We start from the raw sequence: 21,640 nt of genomic DNA on the forward strand, positions 1-21,640 counted from the left end.
CCGATGAAGCACACCCTCCAAATATGGCAAACAGTACATAGAAAACTGGGCTGGCAGTACAAAATCACACAGGCCACTCCACTTTGGGTCACGAACAGACTGGGCAGACTGAGTAAGAGCAAGGGATTCCACAAATGGGATGCTATCGGCATCTCCAGGGTCGGGGACCTCTGGATACGGGGGAAGATGATTACATTCGAGCAACTCCAATCCAAATATGGGATGGCACCAACGGAGCTTTTCCGATATTATCAAATAAAGCACGCCTTAGAGGTGGCAATCCCGCCCACCACCAACTTACCCGGGGCATCCCTACTAGAAGACAGGCTACTCACAGAGCATATGGGCAAAAGGGCAATTTCCATGACGTACCGGAAAATCATTAATAACGCACCTGACCCCATGCAAAAGCTCTGTGATAAATGGGTCGCTGACCTGGGAGAGCTGGACGACTCAGACTGGCAGGACGCATTAGCCTCACCCAGGGAAGTAGCAATCCCATCCCGACTTCGTCTGATACAACTTAAGATCCTCCACAGAGTGTACTACACACGACTGACACTTCACCACATGGGGAGAGCAGACACTCCACTTTGCTTGAGGGGGTGTGGGGCATCTGGCACTTTTTTCCACACTATCTGGGAATGCCCTGTGATAGTGAAATATTGGAGATTGGTAATGGGGAAAATCACACGATTCAGCGGTAACCCAGTCCCGCCCAAACCCAAGCGTTGCCTTTTAAATATATGGGGACCCACAGACCTTAATATCACACGACAAACATGGGCAACCTTGGGAATGATGATGGCAAAAAAGAATATCGCAAGACACTGGGGTACAGCGGCCGCCCCCACACTCGCAGAATGGTGTAAAGACATGGAAATAGCTATGGTAGCTGAAAAAACGGTATACGTACGCAGGGGGTGCCCGAAAAAATGGATACGGCTATGGAAAGGATGGAACATATACAGGGGGGAGCTATGTACATTACCGATTATAACACAAGACCCTGCCGAAATGATGTGAAGTGGACATTTGTAACAGAATACTGTGATTTGCATATGGGGTGTTACGTGCATGGGTGGGACGACACAATGATGACTGTAGTTCACAACCCACTCGATAGATGTCTTAAAAAAACAAGCTGAATATAAGATGGAATACCTGGATGTCTATATGCTTTGACCGTGTGCCTCCTGATTATTGTTATTTTCTTGAAAATAAAAAATAATTTTTTATTTTTTTTTAAATTGAAGGGTGAAAGGCAAAACTTTAGGGTGGAACCAAATCGTGAGTCGACACAAAGACGGAGCGACACAAACACAGAGCCGACACAAAGACGGAGCCGACACAAAGACGGAGCCGACACAAAGACGGAGCCGACACAAAGACGGAGCCGACACAAAGACAGAGCCGACACAAAGACAGAGCCGACACAAAGACAGAGCCGACACAAAGACAGAGCCGACACAAAGACAGAGCCGACACAAAGACAGAGCCGACACAAAGACAGAGCCGACACAAAGACAGAGCCGACACAAAGACAGAGCCGACACAAAGACAGAGCCGACACAAAGACAGAGCCGACACAAAGACAGAGACGACACAGACGGAGATAACAAAAAGATCTTCCAAAAACAACCACCAAAAATAGGAGAGTTGAAGCCCAAAAGTTAGGGGAGAACCAAACTAAAGATGCCAGGTCTAACAGGCAAAGAACCAACCCTTCCACACCCAAAAATAAAACAAGCCATCACAGCTGGGAGTAGTAATGAAGGGACAACACATCTAACTTCCTCGGAATATAAGTTTAGAACTATCATAATAAACCCAAATAAAGAGTACGTGGGGCAAGTGTCTATGCCTCCAAAAAGGTAACATTCAGTGGATTATTGTGTAGCTTTGAATTTACAGTACAAGTTCTGACATTGCTGAAGCTTCAAGTACACTATTAGGGCTGCCCTTAGGAGGCGCAGGTTGAGCTTCTTCCAACCGAGCATCTGCAGAACATCAACTACAGCACAAATTGCAAAACTTGCTAAAGCCAGGCATTTTCAAAAGAAAAACACAGTTGATATTTTTACCTGGCAAACTATTTGCAAATACTTTCTATCAAGACAGTCCTTAGACCGTACCAAACTCAAACCCAAACGGTACCATATTCACAAAGAACCAAAACAAACTCACCTGATATCAGTAGTACAAATGAACCAGTTCTCCACTGCCGACTCTTCAGACCAAACAGTCAGAGCCAAGGGTTTCACTGTTTAGGACTCCAGACTTAGGTGTCTCTGGGCACTGATTGACGGCTTATGGTGCAGTACAGGGAGAGGATGGCCCCACCGTGCACGTTCCTTCTGTGTCTACGTTCCCCACGGCGCAGACCAGCGCATTGCAGGCGCACAGTGTCTCCTCGTGTTCGGGCTTCGCGGGGCAAATGCTCCTCTTGGATTCTTAGGAAGACAGCCTAGGCCGGATCCGACCTCCGGGCAAATCTGCATCTGGGCAGGTTCCGCGCCGCTGCTCTCCCCGCCCTGTCCACACAGAGGAGGCCAAGGTCAGCCCCATGACTCAGTCCAGGAGGTGGCTGGCAGCCCCCACTATATCCTGTCTAGTCGTCGCGGAGCAATTCAAGGTGTGTGGGTGAGTTGGGTACCCCAGCGCAGCACCAGTCCAGGCGAGGGGAGGGGGTAAGTCAGGGACAAGCTGTCCATTTCAGAACTCGTGGAACAGCCTCTCCCTGTGGCTCCGCAGTTCAGGCCCAAAGCAGTGGCGGTGTTCCTCAGAGGTAGCTTGGTCATCCGCACCGCCTCCCCTTCACACCGCCATAGCGGCACATGGGAGGTCCAAACGCACAGTCGCAGGGGGGATCCACCTCCCCCCCACAGTAATACAGGGGGCACGTCAGAGCTGGAGAGGAATAATGACACAGCTACGCATCGCTTCTCATCCAGTAATTTAGGGGGCGATGCGCCACCCGCACTGCGCGGGCCGCTTCTGTAGGCCTTCGTTCCTTCTTAGCGCTACGCGAGCCCCCGCGAGGCCTCTGCAGGGCTCATATGTCCTATGATGTACTGCATCAACACGTGGTCTTAATGCGGATTAGGGCATGTTAGTGGTTTCCCTCAGCACTTCGCTTGCGGCAGCTGTTCTGGCGGGTAGGGGTAAGTCAGGGGAGCAGGCCGCTTACCTCAATGGACTCTCAGCTGGCCTGTCCCGCAGCTCAGCTACCCAGCCACCACACGCTCGTTGTCGGACGCGGGGGATCGCCAGGCTGTTTCAGCGGTTGTCTTCTTTTGTCCGAGCAGCGGCTCACGCAGGCATCCGCTGTTTCACTGCAGCAGGCAGGCAGTTAGGTTCCCAGGGCGGGGAGGCCCCAGCAGCTTGCCGCCTCCCAGGCCGTCGCTCCTCGTTAGCGCTATACGCTTCCCCGCAAGGCCTCCGCAGGGCTTATATGCCCGATGTCTCACCGCATCAGCAAGCGGTCCCAGTGCAGTGTTGGGCATCCTTATAGTTTTCCCCTGCCCATCGCTAGTGGCAGGTGTTCTGGCGGGTGGGTGGCGAGTCAGGGGAGCAGGCCGCTTACCTTCCTGTACTCGCAGCAGGCCTGTCCCGCAGCTCAACAATCCAGCCACCGCGTGCTAGTCGGCTGCAGGGATCACCAGGCTGTTCTCACTGCTGTCTTCTTTCGCCTGAGCGGCGGCTCGCACCTACACCCACCAGTTCACTCCAGTAGGGTGGCAATCCCCAGGGAGGGGGGGGGGGCCCAGCAGCTTGCCTCCTCCCCTCAGCTATGTCGACAGCCCCACGTGTGCAGGCCCACGCCTCGTGGGCCGTTACTGCAGGCAGTGGCGCTTCACCACTTCACGTGCGCCTCACTGCTGGGCCTCCACAGGGCACATCGTCGCATCAGTCCGTGAACAGTGCTCTCATTACTAAAACAGAACAGTAGGTAGTTATTGTTTGGACCATAGTTTCCATAGGAAAAGCTATTTTTGTTTCGCCAATAACTTTGTGACGCTTGATGAATCTTCACAAATTATTCACAAATCTTCCACTTTTTGGTTCAGCTGCTGTGTTTGGAAGTTTCGGGCGATCTGTCAAGCAGGGATAGAGAAAAAAAAGGGGGATCTCAAAACTAGTTTTCCCCATGTTATGTTTATGGGGATTTTTCATTTTTTTAACACAACTGGAGCCCGAACCACTGAACGGAATTACACCAAATTTGGCAGAAAGCTAGATGTTGGTCTACAAAGCGTGCTTTTTGTTATTTGGTGTAAATCCGTTCAGTTGTTTGAGATATTTAACTTTTAAAAAAAATAGATATCTGGAAACGCGAGTCCTTGCAGTGGACTCTCGGATCCTACTATAATTTGATTGGCTGCCAACACTAACCAGGTTAAGTTGGCAGCCATCTTGAGACTCTGCTTGAAGCAGAGTCCCACAAACAAAAGTAAAAACCAAAGAAAAGTGGGCAGGGTAGGAATATCATGACGCCCCCCTCCCACACCCTCCTGGATATGGTGGTCACCATCTGTGCTTCAGAGGAGATCAGATGGCTCCTACAAAGCAAATAGGAGCCTGCGTCTTGGAGGGGGGGGAAGGGATGGTCAGCGAGTGAGTACTACTTAAGGTAAACTGGCACAATTTGGGTGAAACCTATGGTGCTCACTGAAATTCGCTGAGATCAATAGCTGTTAGTTACCATGGGTTGAGTGCTCAGGCCTTTCCTAGAGTTCAGGAAAAATAAAAAGTAAGTAGTCCATGCAAAGCCTAGGATACTTCAAGAAATTTGAATTACCAGACGAGTTTGCTTCAGGGGAGACTGGTGTTCATGGGCAAAAGGGGCGTTGCCCTGCCACCCTCTGGGAAGAGGCAAGAACAGGAAAAAAAACAGCAATTGAAAATAAATTACTGCTTTGAGGCAGTGTCCTGAATCTCCTGGGTGAACACTGAAGATGTCCTTCTACACAAGCACCAGGCGTGTGAGGTTTTATTCAATCTGCAGACACAAGCTCCAGCAGTGACATTATACGAGGGAGTGCTGGATTAGAATGCAATTGCTCTACTTGGTCTTGGGGCGCATGACTAGTGGACCTGGGAGGAGTTTCAAAACTCCATGCACTTCAATGGCTAGGGGTGGAACAGGCCTTTGAGGACAAGGAGGGAGTGGGTGGCAAGAATGTTGATTATCACAGGAGCTGCTCTCCAGGCGTCAACGCATGGTTAGCACTGCATTTGGTTTCACTTTGAAAACATTATGCAGCTGAGCATGCAATGTTCCAATCTCGACAATGGAGGCCCAAGAAAAGGAAGGAACCAGTTGCTGACAACAATTAAACTAGCAGACTAAGAGTTAAGTGTGCAGTTAAGCCACTGCATCAGGATCATCACCCTACCCCCACAAACTTTCCTGCTTTAGCGGCCACAGAGGGAGTGGGGTTCTTGATGGGCCTTGTCTGTCTGCAGCTTGGCAGACAGACTCCTAATGAACTAGGGTGAAGAGGGAAATGGTGAAAATATGGATGAGTGGATGACTGGATGAATGGAAAATATGGATAAGTAAAACAATGGATGAGTGAAAGGCAGGGTAGATGGATGTCAGGATGGAAGAGTGAATAGATGGTGAGTGAAAGGGTACAGAGAGGCATGAATGAGTGGATGGAACGATGGTTGAGAGAGAGGATGAGAGATTAGTGAAAGGATGGATAGATTGAGCAAAAGGGTGAATGGATAAGCGAAAGGAAGGATGGGTGGATAAGTAGAAGGATTGGTTTGATGGATGGTGTCCCTGGACCAGTGGTGCCTCTCCTTAATGGGCTCCACAGCTACACTCTCCATTTATTTTGTTTGGAGAGTGAATATTCATTCACTCCTGGCACAATCAAAATAAAATACAGACCCGCTTTGGGTCCAGCAACAAACAGAGGCAGCAATTGACAGGGATTGCTGACACATGTGCATGAAGGTGCCTGCGCCATTCAAGCACTGAGAATGTCAGTGTGACTAGGTGTGAGTTAAAGTGAGAAAGTCAGTGAAGGAGTTAGTGAGTGAGAATAAGTGACAGTAAGAAGAGTATATGTGAGAATCAATGTCAGTGAGGGAGACTGAGAGAAAGTAACTGAGTATCACTGTGTGTGAGGCACAATAAGACAGAGTAATTCAGAATGGGTCAGAGTAGAATGAGTGAGATGCATGAATTAGAAAGACTGAGTGAGTCTGTAAACTTAGGATATTATTTACAAAAGGCCTGCACCGCCAAAGCATCCCTTTAGACACTCCGGTGATGCAGGCCTCTCAATCACATCCATGAGACACAAAGCTACCCTGCATGGCCTCAGAAAGGGTAAGACAAGGCAGCGCAAAGTGCTGCATGCCTTACTGTGTCAAGGAGGCGTGCCGTGAGCATTGCAGTGGGTGTTTCCACGCAACACCCATGGATTTTGACACTGCCCCAGATTTACAAAGTCACATAAACCTGGGTCAGCACCAGAACCTTACACTTCCCCAGAGCAGGCTTAACAAGGAGAAATATTTGTTTCTTCTAGTTGTTTCTTCTGTCCCTGTGCTACAGAATGCATTACACAGAACAAGGACAATGCCTCCATGGATTGTTTTTCTGCAGCCAGATGTCCCTTCCTGTACAAAAACAATCCTGCCAACAAAGCAGAACAGGGTGCTGTGTCTGTCAAGTCAAGTCAAGTTTATTATCATATGGAACTCCTACGGAGGTCCACAAAATTACACACTACAGGTTAAACGAGAAATACTTCACATTCAATAAGTAATTCTTCCTTTGTACAAGGCTGCCTCCCAAACATCTATTTTCATACATACTGTGCGGAGTGCAAGGGACAATGAAACAGTCATATAAAACAGCAAAGTGCAAAATGCCGCATACAAGAGAAAAAATAGGGCAAAGCATTCCTATGAAGCAAGAGGAAAAATATTAGGACAAAAATACTATAGAATTTAAATTACCTAATAAACAGCCAAGAAAGTAAAAAAAAATGATCAATCATATGACAGACCATTTCATTTGGTGGAGACAAGACAAACGGGTCTCATGGGTAAAATGAACGTTACATTTGATTAATGATAGTCTTAAAAAAATGCGCCTAGCCTTTTGTAGCTCCGGACACACGGTTAAAATCTTGAAGTTGTAAGCAGCAAATTTCACAAATTCTCTCCTCTTTTGGGATTTTATCCCAAATGCCAGTAACTTCTCATAGGGGCAACAAGTGGCGTCTCAATAAGAGTGTCAACCTTCTAATCCAATGAGGTAGGTTCCAAGTTAAATAGGGCTGTGGTTTGTTCCCCAGTGGCTCCCACAAACCACCTCATTACGCGGCGTTGGCTGACTTAAAGCAGTATCTCTGGCCAGGCTAATAGCCGTTACAGACTTCTTTATAAACAGCATCAATACAGACTTTGGCATGGAAGAGTCAGTGTTCCAGCTAAGAAAAATAAATCATGTGCTTGCTCAAAGGACCTAAAGAATGTTGATTGTTCTTTCAGCTTAGCAAGGATTTCTACTCCTGTGTTTGTGCTAGGCACCAAATTGTGCGCTGGCTGAAAGGATAGGAATGCACTGTATCTCGTAGAAATACATTCCTCCCTACGAGACAAAAGACTTGCGGCGCTGCACTACACCAAATCTTTGTAAATGAGGCCCTTAGTGCAAGAACGTGTGAGGGAAACCTTCAAGAAGCTCATTGGAATATGAACAAAGGATTACACCCCCCACTTTTAAAAGTCACCAGCCACCACAGGTTTGCTTCCATTGTGAAAGGAGCCGGACGCTGCAAGACAGTCCACCAACTTCCTAGCTAAAGACTCATGTTAGTATTTCTACTGGCATACCCACTCTCAATGTGTTAATCATGCACCTACCTATAACCTGTAGAATCCTAGTTCAACAGACTGCTTTTGTGCATGGTGTAAATATCAACAATTCATGGGGCGCTATGCAATTGCGTAGCCCACATGCTTGAGAAAAGCAATTAGGCAAAGGCCTCAGAACTATCAAATACACAGCCTCTAAAAACCACAAAAAGTTAATACAAGATAGAACTAGTTAGAAATATTCACTGTTATTTCTGATGGCAGAAGGAGCTCATGATGGACTCCTTTAAGAGCAAGCAGCATAACCATCATGCTTTACACCACCACTGCCCTTTAATCCTAAACCTACCTTGGCGCGGTGCGGTGCTCCTTCCTGTGCTCAGCTGATCAGCCTTCTGAAAAATGTGATTGGCTCAACGCGAACTCAGAACCCTTTACAACTATCAACATTTTACTTCCTACACATTCCTCACAGGCTCTAGAGTGGATCACAGTGGACACCAATGCCCCAAACAGGGATAGTTACTTGCAACAACTGGCAGAAGAACAAGCTTTACCAGTTCACCTACCCACAAGCTGTGATTAGATGCAAAGCAGACGGATTTGGTGTACCAGTTGATTGGAACAGCTACAGCAGTATCTGAACTAAGCACCTTCTCATTTAGCAGCAGATCTTTTACCCTCCACTTGCAGTGCTTCTCACCAGGATGCTCTTTTGCAGGAGCAGGCTCCTTCATGTGCTGCACACAGTATGCAACTTATCAGAGACTGTGGACCTTCACAGTACTGCTCCTGGACAGCACGGATGAAATCAGGTCCCTTTTGTTACTTCAGGAAAGCACACCTGGGGAGTGGACAGAAACAGGTTGAGAAAAGAATCTGTATACAGTGAAGCTGCACAATTGATGAGATAGGTTCCCAATAGCAAGGACAAATAGCAGTTGATCAGTGTAGCAATTCACCACTTAAGGTTTAAAAGGGGAATAATGGTCAAGTAGTGTTTTGGTGGGAGCAGAGTTACAATGAACACCAAGATAATTTTCATAGAAGCTTGAAGTTCTACAGGAATCAACGACTGGTGTCTAGCAAACCACATAGTCTATTACCCTTCTAGCCTAGAAGGGAAACAGCGTTTACAACACTGTCGGTACAACGCGGTACCATTACAACGCAGTCAGTACAATGACCGCGTTGTTACCACACATACCATTACAACGCAAGTTATTACAACGACTTGCTGTAGGGGGCATTAGGGTGTTGGATTTGCAATTCAACACCTTCCCTACTGTTGCACAGACTGGAGTTGGAATAGTAAATTATACTATTCCAAACTCCAGCGCCCCCTACAGCAAGTCGTTGTAATGACTTGTGTTGTAATGGTATGTGTGGTAACAACGCAGTCGTTGTACTGACCACGTTGTAAAGGCATGTGTTGTGAACGCATGCGTTGCAACGTCATATATTCAGCCTAGAATGTTTCGACCCGACTGAAAACTAGCCAATCCATTAAGTTCAGATTCTCCTCACCTGCAGCATTTCTGAACCATTCCACAGCTCTAAAGGAATCATACCCTCAGCCATTCTCTGCATTTAGTCATGCTCATCTTCACTTTGGCATTTCTTTAATGATGTAAAAAAGTACCGTAACAGCCCCCTTTCCAGTCCACAGCTGACCAGCCAATGTCCCCTGGCTGCTCCTCCAGCCATCCCCTTATAAGCTGCAGACCAATTAGCCGGAGATACGTTAGGCAGTCACAGGCCCATTGAAAACTGCATATAATGCACAATAGTACCTTCTGGGGGTCCAAGAAGGGGACTTGCTGAAACCAGACTCCATGACTTCCATCTCAACTTGTATCACACATTTTCGTTTCTAAAACTAGAAAACTAGTAAATCTGCTCAGTATCTGGAATGGGATTGGGGGTATATGGGGCATGAATAGGGAGACCACCTGAACCATCACCAGCATTTTCACATAAAAGCATGCAATATTGCGAAAAATTGCATTTAATCCTTTGAACAGCAAACTAGAGGAAAAAGGTTTGAGCCATCCAAACAATTCCCAAATTAGGCAATGTGGGTCAATTTGTCCTGTTAAATAACAAGATAGGATTTTATAGAAGATTTAATCCAAGTAGGAACCTTGAGCCACTCTTGAATCTGCAAACATGAACAAATTATTCCTCCCCAACCAAGAACGGGGGCAAATCCAGACAGTAAACATGCCACCCCCGGGCATCTCAAGTCTCACTTCTACCCAGTAATACATCCCTGAGAACCATGAGCTGTACTCACCAAGCATGACTCACCACAAAATAGCTATATAAGCAGAGGTGTGGCCAACAATAATGTAGCACATGCAATGGCACTGTGGCACAAGAGTGAAGGAACGCTGTGCTCTTCCATTATGGTGGAATTTTGGTAGCTCACCCGGGGCAGTGGTATGGTCATTTGCTTGCATGATGCCCTCATGTTCCCTTGCTAGGACATGAAAATGGCCACACACATACAGCCACAGACCCTGGCCTACAGGGAGTAGCATGCTGCCCATGTAGGCAAGCCCTTCATTGCCACAGAAGTAGTGAGTCCTATATAAAGGTTGCAATGCAAGCGTCTGCAGAACTGCTGATAAGTCTAGATGCAGCCTTAAAGAAAGGAGTCAAATGATGGGGTCTGAGGCGGCACTGGTAATGTTAACCAAGAGAAACGGGACAATGAAGCAAATGGAATTATAACTACAGATAAGAAATCAAAATGTGAGGACAGTTAAAAGTAAGGAGCAAAATAGAAAGGGAGAATGTTTAAGAAGAGGAAAGAGTAAAATACATAATATGAAGAGCAGTGAGGCTTAAGCATAGAGTAATTGTGTGTGGGGGGGGGGGTGGAGTGAGGAATGGAAGCACTGGAATAAGAAAGCCAAAGCAAAGGAATGCAGTTAGAGGGAATAGAGGCAATGACATTTACAGCAAGAAAAAGTGGGGAGGAGAGAAAAAACAAACAGATTCATGAAACAAAAGCACCAATAGGCTAGGGCAGAGTTAAGAGGTCTCGGGTTATGCAGTTATTTTTTTGCAGTAGCAAATGCATGGACTGCATTATCCCAGCAGCCTGCTCCCAGCAGTCCACTCATTGTGACTTGATGAACCCACGTGCAGCATCTGAGTACCACCAAGTGTGTGAACTCTGCTCCCAGAGCCTCTGATGCTTAAAGGAACAAGGAATCTGAGCTCCCTCAATTGAGGCTGAAATGTTGGGCAGGGCAGTGAAAAAAAACTGCAGAACTGCATAGAGGAGAATAAACCTACCAGTCAACACCCGCATCTCACAGACCTAGTTTGGAACCTGGGCATCTTGGAATACTAGGTCACCTGGTAGGTCACTACCAAGGTGATGGAAAGTATTTGGATTTGAGTGTCCAGTGTCAGTTGCACTGAAGGACTTCTGCAGGGATGGATGGAATCTCCTTTTGAATAAAGCAATCTGCTTTTGGCAGTACTGCAGCTCTTGTGTTTCATTTGCTAAGCTGCCTTTTCGAATTGACACATCTAGAAACTGCAAGTCCTGAGTAGTACCATTTTAATGATTTCAGGTGTCGCTGGGCAAAACATTTTTGTGGGTCCCTGTATGGATCACATTTTAAAGTTTGGTCATTTTGCGATATTCAATGGTACCTTTTAACTAGGTCACAAATACAATTGAGATTCCTTGCCTGGAACTTCAAATATTCTTAGGACACTGTTTTAGAGAGGGTAAGGATGTGGCAGTAGGCAGAGAGGTTTTGATAGAGTGAAAACTAGACTGAAAGCTCACGTTTCCCAGGGGGCCCCGGACAATTGCCGACTTTGAGCTATAACTCCTCATGACCAGAGAAGTGCCAGAGAGTACGTGTGGATAAGGGGTGTGAGCAGGGCAGATGCTGCAGAGGCCTGGAGAAGACTGAAGCAGTATAATTAAGTTGCTTGAAAATGTTAGGGTCTCCCTTGTCAAAGTCACCATCAACCTGATAACATTCATCCCCACCCTGCCCACCCTCCTCCTACCCTACTAAGTTATTGAACATGCGATATAGTAAGTCTGGTTTAAAATGACTTCTTGGCGATATACAAGGGCCATAAAGCAGCTCAATGATCGTATAAACACTGAACAATTTGCAGAACAATGTTCTATTTGCCACGCCTCCCTTCCATCTGATGCTTTAAAGGATCCAATATGGTCGCGCTCAGATTACCAGACATTCATTTGATAGGTAGTGCTCCAGCACATCGCAGCAGCGGTACATTACTACCAATCCAAGTCTACAAGTGCTTCCCCATGGGAAGTAGGTACTTAAGATACCCAATGTACCTCCATTTCAATTATCTTGGACCCTGCTGCCCTCGTTTGCTCCCCTCAGAGGAGCCAAGTTGCACCTTGACCACAGGCAGGAGTTCAGTTTGTCAGTATATTTCTGTCCTTTGAACTAGGGGTGAAGTATCAGGAGCTGAAGATCAGCCATTCCACTCTCAGAACTGTGCTCACTTACCTGGGGAAATGTTGGGCATGTCACTTCCAGGGGTAATGGTGCCTCTTCCAGTTACTAATCCCCGTACTGCAGTAGAAACACCTTACACGGTCATCATAACCTGCAGAAGACAAAGCTGGTGAAAGAGGGAACTGCTCAGCCATAAACCACCCCATGGTCCCATGCCACAAAATCCCAACCACCTATGTTTTCCTTAGTGACAGTGTCTTAAAGCAGAATAATCCCACTCTAAGTTCTTAAAAGAATTTGGAGTATTGGCTGACAAATGACCAGAAACCCTATTTATGATTGGGCCTTTGATACTTGTCAAAAATAGAAGTAGTCTCTAAATTTTAAAGTAGATACTTTTGACTAAATCAGCAAAACAGAAACAAATGTACATAGGACCAATTGTGGGTCCCATCAATACAGCAGCTGTCAGACGTACGGCTGCAATTGATTATCATTGCATACAGGAGTAAGAATTTCATAGGAATTTTATTCTCTTCCCAAATGACTTGCATCAAAAAAGTTGTACACATTTAATGAAATGCACCCATGGAAAGAACTTTAAAGAAGGATTGTACATTCGTCCAAAGGTGTGCGGTGATGAAGGATTAGCTTTGACAACTCTCATATTTGTTTTGTTATTGTTGCTTTTTTTTAAAATTATTTTTTATTAACCAGTTGCTTGATACATATCCATATACATCATCAATACAGGATGGAATAGGGCTTCATTAGTTTAAGGAGTAATACAATTACAATCAATAAAATCTCACAATTCCGTAGCCAATCATCTTGACGATTAATCACATTGGTTTTTAATATTCCCCGGGTACGATGTTCATTAACTTCTATACTTTTCCCATTGGGTCCAAACTTTTCCCCATTTTTGGGGGGCATCCTCTACTCGCGTAGACCACTTTTACGGCTTGCTGACACCAGTCTAGGTCTTATTTCCAGGCCCCCTCCCTTGGTGGATCAGCTGCACCCCATGCGCTTGCTATATTCCTCTTTGCTACTCCAGAGGCCAGTGTAAGCCATGTTTTAAAATGCTTGGCCCGGGTAATTCCCCTGTCACTCCCAGTAAGTGCCATCGTGCCTCGACTGGAACCTGTTTATCCACCACTGCTGCCATTACCCAGGATACCCCTTCCCAGTACTGTCAAATCTTGGGACAGGCCTAGAGGATGTGGAAAAAGGTGCCCACCTCCGACAACTCCTAGCACATTGACTGGAGTCGCAGCGGCCCAACCTTTGTTTCAGAGTTCGGGTAATGTATGACCTGGGCAAAATCCTAAGCTGGACTAGTCTAAATCTTGCACGTATCGCAATTTCCCTAGGGCTCTGAATGGCCTCTGCCCAGTTGTCATCTTCCAACAGTACCAAGTCTGTCTCCCATGCGTCCCACAACGGAACCCAAAGGAGCTGTAAATAACGGAACCTCTCTCGTCTGCCAGATTGTATTCTATCGTTGCCCACACACGTAGTTAGTTCTATATAAATGTTGCAATGCAAGTGTCTGCAGAACTGCTGATAAGTCTAGAAGCAGCCTTAAAGAAAGGCAAATGATGAGGTCCTCGAATGTAATCATTGTTCCATTCCGCCAGACGGCCCCGAGCTTGTCGATCCAGATGAGGCTCCACCTACGGAAGCCCATCAAGCCACCCACCTCAGCCAATTGATCGAGTGTCTCTTAGTGGGGTATGGTCCGTGAGTTTGGATTCCCACCCCAGTAATTTTGTGGCCACCCGCCATACATGAATAACCGTTCTCGTGTGTGCCGGGAGATGCGACTTACGTCCTCCTCTATACAATACCACAGGGTAGCCCCCAGGCCCCATTACATGATGGTCCACCATTTAGGCAGGTTCGGTGTATGGCGCAAAGACCCAGTCATTCACGTTTACAAGCTGGGACGCCAAGTAATACCTCCTGACGTCTGGTACCACCAGTCCGCCCTCATGAACTCCCTATTGCAGCTTATGCAGTGCAATTCGGGGGCAGCCCCCAGCCCATAATAGGGTGTGTATTTGTCCATCATTTGTACGGAAAAACTGCGCTCGAGACCTGATGCAGGGTATTCTGGAGTACATATAACAACCTTGGGAGGGCCTTCATTTTGAACAGGACAGCCCTTCCCATAAGCTTTCGCCAGTTCACCACATCTCTGTGCAATCGCTCCAACTGAGGATACAAGTTCAGTTCTAGAAACCTCTCTGCCGACCTGGTGACCCAAATCCCCAAATATTTAAATTCCTCTTGTTGCACCAGAGCCACACAAACAGACGTAAGGTGCAGAGTTTCGCACCCTAAGGGAAAGACTAATGATTTATCCCAATTTATTGGATAGCCGGAAAAATTACCGAAGGTTCTAAAGAAATGGATAAGTCTGTGGATTGTGTGGCGTGGCCTATGTGCATAAAGCAGGATGTAGTCCGCATATAGAGAGATACGTTCCTCCCAACCACCCCCAACATCTATCCCATGCACCAAAGGATCCCTACGCACCCATGCCGCTATCAGTTCCAAAGCAATTGCGAAGACGATCGGGGAGAGCTGACATCCCTGGCGTGTACCTCTGTGGACAGCGAATGGTCTAGATATCACCCGTTGACCCGAACTCTCCACAACGGGTCGGAGTATAGAAGACGGACCCAAGCACAAAACTTTGGTCCAAAGCCGAGCTTAGACAGAACTATAAATAAGAATGCCCACGCGAAGCGGTCAAATGCCATACAAGTATCTAGCGACAGCACTGCTGCAGCCTCTGTCGGGCACGATGCCAACTTGTGCATTACCCTGTATAGGCGACGGAGGTTCAGTCTACTGCTTCTCTGAGGCATAAACCCTGATTGGTCTGGGTGAATTATTGTGGAACTGATGCGACGGAGTCTATTGGCCAACACCTTTGCCAGCACTTTGGCTTCAAAGTTGAGCATGGAGATGGGCCTATATGAGCCACATAGCTCCTGTGGTTTGACAGGTTTAGGAATGACCACTATTGTGGCTAGCCTAAAGTCCTCTGGTAGACGTCCCTCCGCCCGCGCCACGCAAAATCTGTTAAACATCTTCTGCTGTGAGTGTCAGCAGGGATATATCTTTAAGGAATTCAGAGCATTCCTCTTCCGTTGTGGCTGAGGCCGAATGATATAACATATCTCTGCCTGGACATAGCCTCTTGAAAACACTTTTTATGCCTCCCACAACACACACTAAATTAACCAAATCTGTGTTCTCTATGAAGTATTATTCTGTGCGTTCTCTAAACTTGTCCTGAAATTCATAATCCCGAAAGAGCCAGGGATCCATACGTGGTGGAAGAACTTTGTTTCGGGCCGGGCCACGCAGGGACACCTCCACCAGGGAATGGTCCAATATACCCCTAGCTTTATGCTGCGCGTCTCTAAACTGTACGACGTGCACACATTGTGTGAAAATGTGATCTAATCTTGACCCACTAACATGTACTACTGATATATGTGTGTATTGCCTAGTGGATGGGTTATGCTCTCTCCACAGATCTACAAGCGCCATTTTTACTCGAATTTTCCGCAATGGCTGGGGCCCCCCACCTTGGAAGATGGCTTGGCTCTATCCAGGTCCCAGGACATCGTACCATTCATATCTCTCCCCAGCAGGAGGATCCCGTGGGTAGGTCCAGTATTAGTTTGTTTAGCAGCGGAAGCGTATCCGTGTCAAGCTTCGGGGGTACATAGGTGGAGCACAGGTTAAGAGTGCGTCCTTTCCAAGTCTCTGTCAGTGCCACATAACTGCCCAGAAAATCATGCCATATATGTCCCAGTATAAAGGGTACAGCTTTACTGACTAGTATTACTACCCCTCTAGAGCCAGAGGTAAATCCTGCGTGTGCCAGGAGGTCTTATACAAACCTGGCGAGTGCCAAGTAGCACTTGCTCTTCACATGTGTCTCCTGCAGTAAGACCAGATCAGGAGAATGTCTACGTAGGTATTGCAGTACCAAAGTCTGTTTATTTCTATCATTTAGCCCATTAACATTCCACGACAGGACCCTAATGGTGTTGTGTGTCGATTTAGATACTGTATATAGGTTTCCGAATTTATGTCCTTAAATAGGAACAATTCGCATTGCCCATATTTAGGCATAGAAATCCTACCCTTATTTAGGCATTATCCATGCTAACCAAATACAGGCATGGCCACCTACATCCGTTCATCTACGTCACAACGAGTTCTTGGAAAACCAGACTCTTAAGGCTTTAGGACTTCCCCTTGCTTGGATATTGATTGCTCCAAGAACTCACTTATTATGCATGAACATCTATTCCTTAGGGGTTCATTCATGACGTTCTTCTGCCCGACTTTTACGTCAATACTGGCATTACTAAACACCTTCAAGGTATAAATATACCTTCACTTACCATGGCAAACCACGGTTCGGCTGCCTACTTGCACGACGCGGCTCACCACGGCAAGTTCGGAAGGAAGTCAATTCCCCACCTGATGCACTGACCGGACGCTGTCATCCTCCTCGCAGAAAATCCAGCTCCAGTGTTTCTGACCCCCCTTGCGGGGTGTTAGAGATCGACACTCAGAAAGAGATTCCAACCTCACTCATTCTAAGGTATGGAACGGACTAGAACCTAGAGGGACTTTTGGCAAATCTTGGCAACTATAGCGAAACTAGACTATAGACAGACAGCACCTACTTCTTACCTCGTACTACTCTTAGGTTAGGTACACTGGGGTAGAACTAGCTAGAAGCATCAGATGAGTATTAACATTTTAGCCTGTGTTATTTATGTATGTATTTTTATGAATAGCTGTCATAGCTACAAACCATGCTGTTGCAGTGTTATTTTATCTTACTGCTAATGCTGTACGTATTATACTTTGCATTCTGTCTTACGATTGTTGCAGTTCATATCTCTTGCCCGAGAAATAAGACTGTAAAATAAACCCTTTTTATTGAAACGTCCGTCTAGCTATTTCTGAGTAACTCTGTAGAAACTAAGCATGCACAATTGACTGAGTGAAACTGTTATCTAATGTACGGTGTCAAATTACTTTACCACAGACAAACATACTATACATACACAATGAATCGTACAAGTGTGTAAATCAATGTACATGAGGTTTCTACATAAAGTAATCAGTGTTACAAGGTGTAGGAGTCACATATCATCAACACTGTTAGGCATTATATGTTAAGAGTACGTGCGCAGGAGAAAACCAAAGTCTGGTTTTAAAACATAATGCAGTGGTTGCATGTAAAAAGACTTTATTATTACCCAAATAAACTCTTTTTAGCAACCTTGAAATAATCATAGCTTGAGGGGAAAAAGGGCCAAGCTATGCCTTACAGTTTACATACAGCTCCTTGATGCCCGTTCATTGCTCACTGGGCTATATTAGAAGAATATTAACTTAATAACTGCCAGTAACTAAAGGAAGTAACCCACTGAGTGCTCTATATACAATACAAATCCGTAATTTGCATGTTGAAAGCAAGGTTGTTGCCTGGTAGAATTTGTACCGGCATGACCAGTGTTTTAGGGTCCCACAGTACTGCCTAGTGCCACACACAACAGGTTAATGCAACTCAGTATAGTGTCACCCTGTATTACCACAGGGTCACCAATTTGTCACGCTTATTAATCGATCTGAGATGATAGCACATTCATTAACAGTCTGCCTTTCCTGCTTCTGGAGCTAAGAGGACTTTGTCCTGTCCTAGGCCACAGTTAGATTAGTTGAACGTGAGTATTAACCACCCAGTTGTGATCCTATATCTGCAGTGGGTATTTGAAGTGCCTCATCCACACGGATGGAACCACACCTTAGGACTAGCATGTGTTATTTGCAGTCCCAACTCTGGTCTGACAGATAATAGTGCACTTTGCAGCTTATTTTACCAGGATAAGTGGCAGCTGCTGCATTACATGTTCAAGCAGGTCAGACACGGGTGAACAGACTTTGTCACAGCATGCGGTTTGCCCAGGAGTGTAGCTACAAATGATGCAGTAGGTGCAGTGGCACCAGAGCCCAGGGCTGCGAGGTGCCCACTTCACCCTAATTGTGTTGGGCTGAGGTACTGTGTCTTGGGAATCTTGTCAGGCTGCACCGGACAAACCGAATAATCTCTGCCTTCAGCTAGATTAGCTCTTAGAAATGGCATAAGCTAGTGAACCCTGGAGAAGAGAGCCGAGGTGGTCATCATAAGTTAGATACAACAGCTTACAAATGTGTCATGCTACGTGTGTGTAGAAAGAATGAGTGTCTCAGACTAAGAGAAAGCGTGGCAGTACGGGAAGTAAGTGCAACTTAAGTTCATCCTGTCATCGTGTTCAGTTACAGTGCTGTTTGATTCACTGAGTTACTAAAGCACCAAGAGCTACAAAGGCATCTCACCCACATTTCAAGGGTGGCAGTTACGTTCAGCAATAGCCTGGAGGGAAAAAGTGCACTCATTCAGAACACATGAGAGCCAGAAGGGTGGCTGTGCTCAAAGAGCTCCCCACAGTCGTTAGCTGACTATTGGTGGAGGGAATACTAGAGGAAGCCAGCCGGGTGTGTTGCTGCATCCTGAGAAATAAAAGAAGCGTGGCGTAGACTGATAAGAGTGGGGGTACTGCAGAAGCACAGAGGAACATGGGGGCAGTGAGTTCAGGTTGTAGGAGCCTGAAAGGAGGTACTGCTACAAGATCATGGAGAAGGGAAAGAACACTCCTGTAGTGGCATGTTTTGGAGGGAATAACCCTGTAGGGTCCTATTGTCACTCGAGAGAGTCCCTGTCCTGGAGCAGAAAGGGAGGGAGGTCTGCAGTACGACAAGTGAATACTGAATGAACCGAGATTAAAGCAGTCAGTACTGCAGTTGCCTGGAGGGATAGTGGATTTTGGGTGCCTGGGGAGACAGGGTGCTGCGGGGATCTGAAGGATGGGTGAGAGACTGCTACATCAGCTGTTCAAAAGCAGCGTTGGCATCAGGTCAGTCATGATAGCACCAACTTTCTGGTGCCGATACAAACTGCATTGTACTCAATTAATGCGGGACGGAGTTCTGAAGTGTTCTTAGTGTCAACATTGGCAACACACCCCACCCACACAAACACATAGCATGCATGCTACATAAATAAATGCACAACACAACTTTTTTGGGGGTAAATATTGTTGCAGGTTTATTACATACAACGGTATGCAATATGGTGGGTTATCTTACGGGCCATCAAAGGGCAGGCAGCCATCTGGGCCGCCTGATGAGCCAAGCAGCACTGGGGCAAACACCATCTGTGCTGCCCCTTCTGGTGATCCTCTTCCCGAATCATGTGACACATTTGGTCCCTTATAACTCACGCCCCTTTCAGGACGGAGCGTAGCAAGGTAAGACCCCGGTTGTTCAGGCCCACAACCGCCCGAAGGACTAACGGGGCGCAAACACGGTTTTCCAGGAACCTCCCATGAGGCTCCTGGGATTTGGCTCTGGCACCCCTATTGTGCCGCGCAGAGGTAACCTTCTGTAACCATTTGCTTCCAGACACGCCAGAAGGCGTGTCCAGCGCAAAAGAGGATGCCCGGATGGCGAGGGAAGGTCTACATACCTTCCCCCAATCCTCCGCGCGCCGGAAGTGACGCTCCTAGCGCACCACAGGCCAGGATGGGGCGACTCCTCCCTGAGTCCCAGCAATAGAGAAGAGGGTGGGTTGGTACCCAGATGGCACTAGAGGGCCGCCCTCTTGAGTGGCCCCCTGCTTGGGCCACGGGAAGCCGCAGATTTTATGTGAGTGCTAAGGCATGTCCAGGATTTTAAATTTTATTTTGTTGTCAGTAGTGTTTTTTATTTTATTATTAATGCAAGGCGCAAGGTACGAGAGAGCAAAGAAAAGTTCTTTCCTGGATGAGATTTTCACAAATAGAAACAGTAAAGGACAGCTTTTGAGCAATCTACCATGTCCATGTTATTCACTCATGGGCATGCTGCTAGTACTGCATAGAGTAATTAAATGCCGAGGGCACTATGTTGCACTGCTTTGGTAGTTTACCTGATTTGAGTTAATAATTAAACTTTCAGTGAAGTGTCACTCGCGCTGTCACACATTAGTCATACAAATGTCACACATAGGTATTCTGCAAACATGTACATTTTACACAAAAGCAGGATGAAAATTTGGCAGCCTTGGTCCCAGTTGGTAGAAAAAAATTGCAAAATCGCCAAAAGCCAGACATTTTCCCCATGTCAAAAAATAAATGCATTGGAATTTATGCAGGGCTTTAAGTAGGATGAAAAAACTGGGGGAGTGGGGGGGGGGGGTTCTCTCAAAATGGCGTGGCTGATGTAATTGGGGAATGGCTTAAAACACGCAAGCTGAACATCCGTGCTTAGCGTAGTGTGCTGCCTAAATGGTAATTTGCTGCTTCTGTCATTGCATCCAGATGTATAATACAAGCAACATGGGTGTTAGTTCCATAAGCTAAAGAAGGAACAACTATGGCTTCGTTGTATACACTATTGAAAATGTTTCAGTTCTGTAAAGTGTGAACGAACTATAACGAGTGTCTTTAAAGTTACACCAACGCCAGTGAAGGGTGGCACTGCTGCAGTTAAGATTTTTTTTCTGCTCTTGAGGGAGAGAGCAAAAACAGAGAGCCCGATAGCGACCCGTCTCAGCACCTGCATAAAAAGCGGCCGCGCCACTGAAAGACCAGATTTTATGTAATCACAAGTTATTTTACCTGACTTTAATCCTGGGTAAATTTGATGTGCACAGTGACGGTTAAGACCTGCCGGCTGCCGCGTCCACTAACGCGGAAATCCATACAAACAAGGCCTGCCCCTAGAGAGCACATTGGTCCAGTCACTCCAGGGGCAGGCCAGAAGCATTTTGCAGGGCCGTCATAGGCAGCGCTTTCGCGCTACGAAAGATGACGGCCCTGCGCTGCTCCTCTGAGCTCTGCAGGATTTTGATTGGCTGCGCTGCTCCCCTCCGTGATTTTGTGCACTCGGCCAAGTAAATCCCAAGGGGTTTATTTATGAGGCACCAGCAGCGTAAAAGATGCACAATGTTGCATCATATTTACAAAGTGACGCATCTAGGTAGATGCGTCACTTTTTAAACCCCCTGCCCCACATTATACCTGTGCCAGGTATAATAGAGCAGATTTACAAGCCCCTTGCGCCTTCCTGAGCTGCAATTACGTCACTTTTTTTGACGCAACGGCGGCGCAAAAAATGCGGCCTATTTACAACGTGACGCATCTAGGGAGATGCGTCACGTTGTAAAGCCCTGCGTCACATTATACCTGCGTCAG

General features: G+C 46.6%; 1 long non-coding RNA gene across 2 annotated transcripts in view; it reads right to left on the reverse strand.

Annotated features, from left to right (window-relative positions):
* Positions 1-21,182, reverse strand: part of LOC146812207 (uncharacterized) — an 82,250-nt gene extending 61,068 nt beyond the window's left edge. For both annotated transcript variants that reach the window (XR_014965881.1, XR_014965880.1), the window contains exons 1-3: positions 21,065-21,182; positions 12,369-12,468; positions 8,415-8,689 (exon numbers count right to left, since the gene is read on the reverse strand). This is a non-coding gene — a long non-coding RNA (uncharacterized LOC146812207). The remainder of the gene's footprint in view (positions 1-8,414; positions 8,690-12,368; positions 12,469-21,064) is intronic.
* Positions 21,183-21,640: the final 458 nt, after the last annotated feature.

This window comes from Triturus cristatus, chromosome 7 (assembly GCF_964204655.1).
Source record: "Triturus cristatus chromosome 7, aTriCri1.1, whole genome shotgun sequence".
Classification (NCBI taxonomy): domain Eukaryota; kingdom Metazoa; phylum Chordata; class Amphibia; order Caudata; family Salamandridae; genus Triturus; species Triturus cristatus.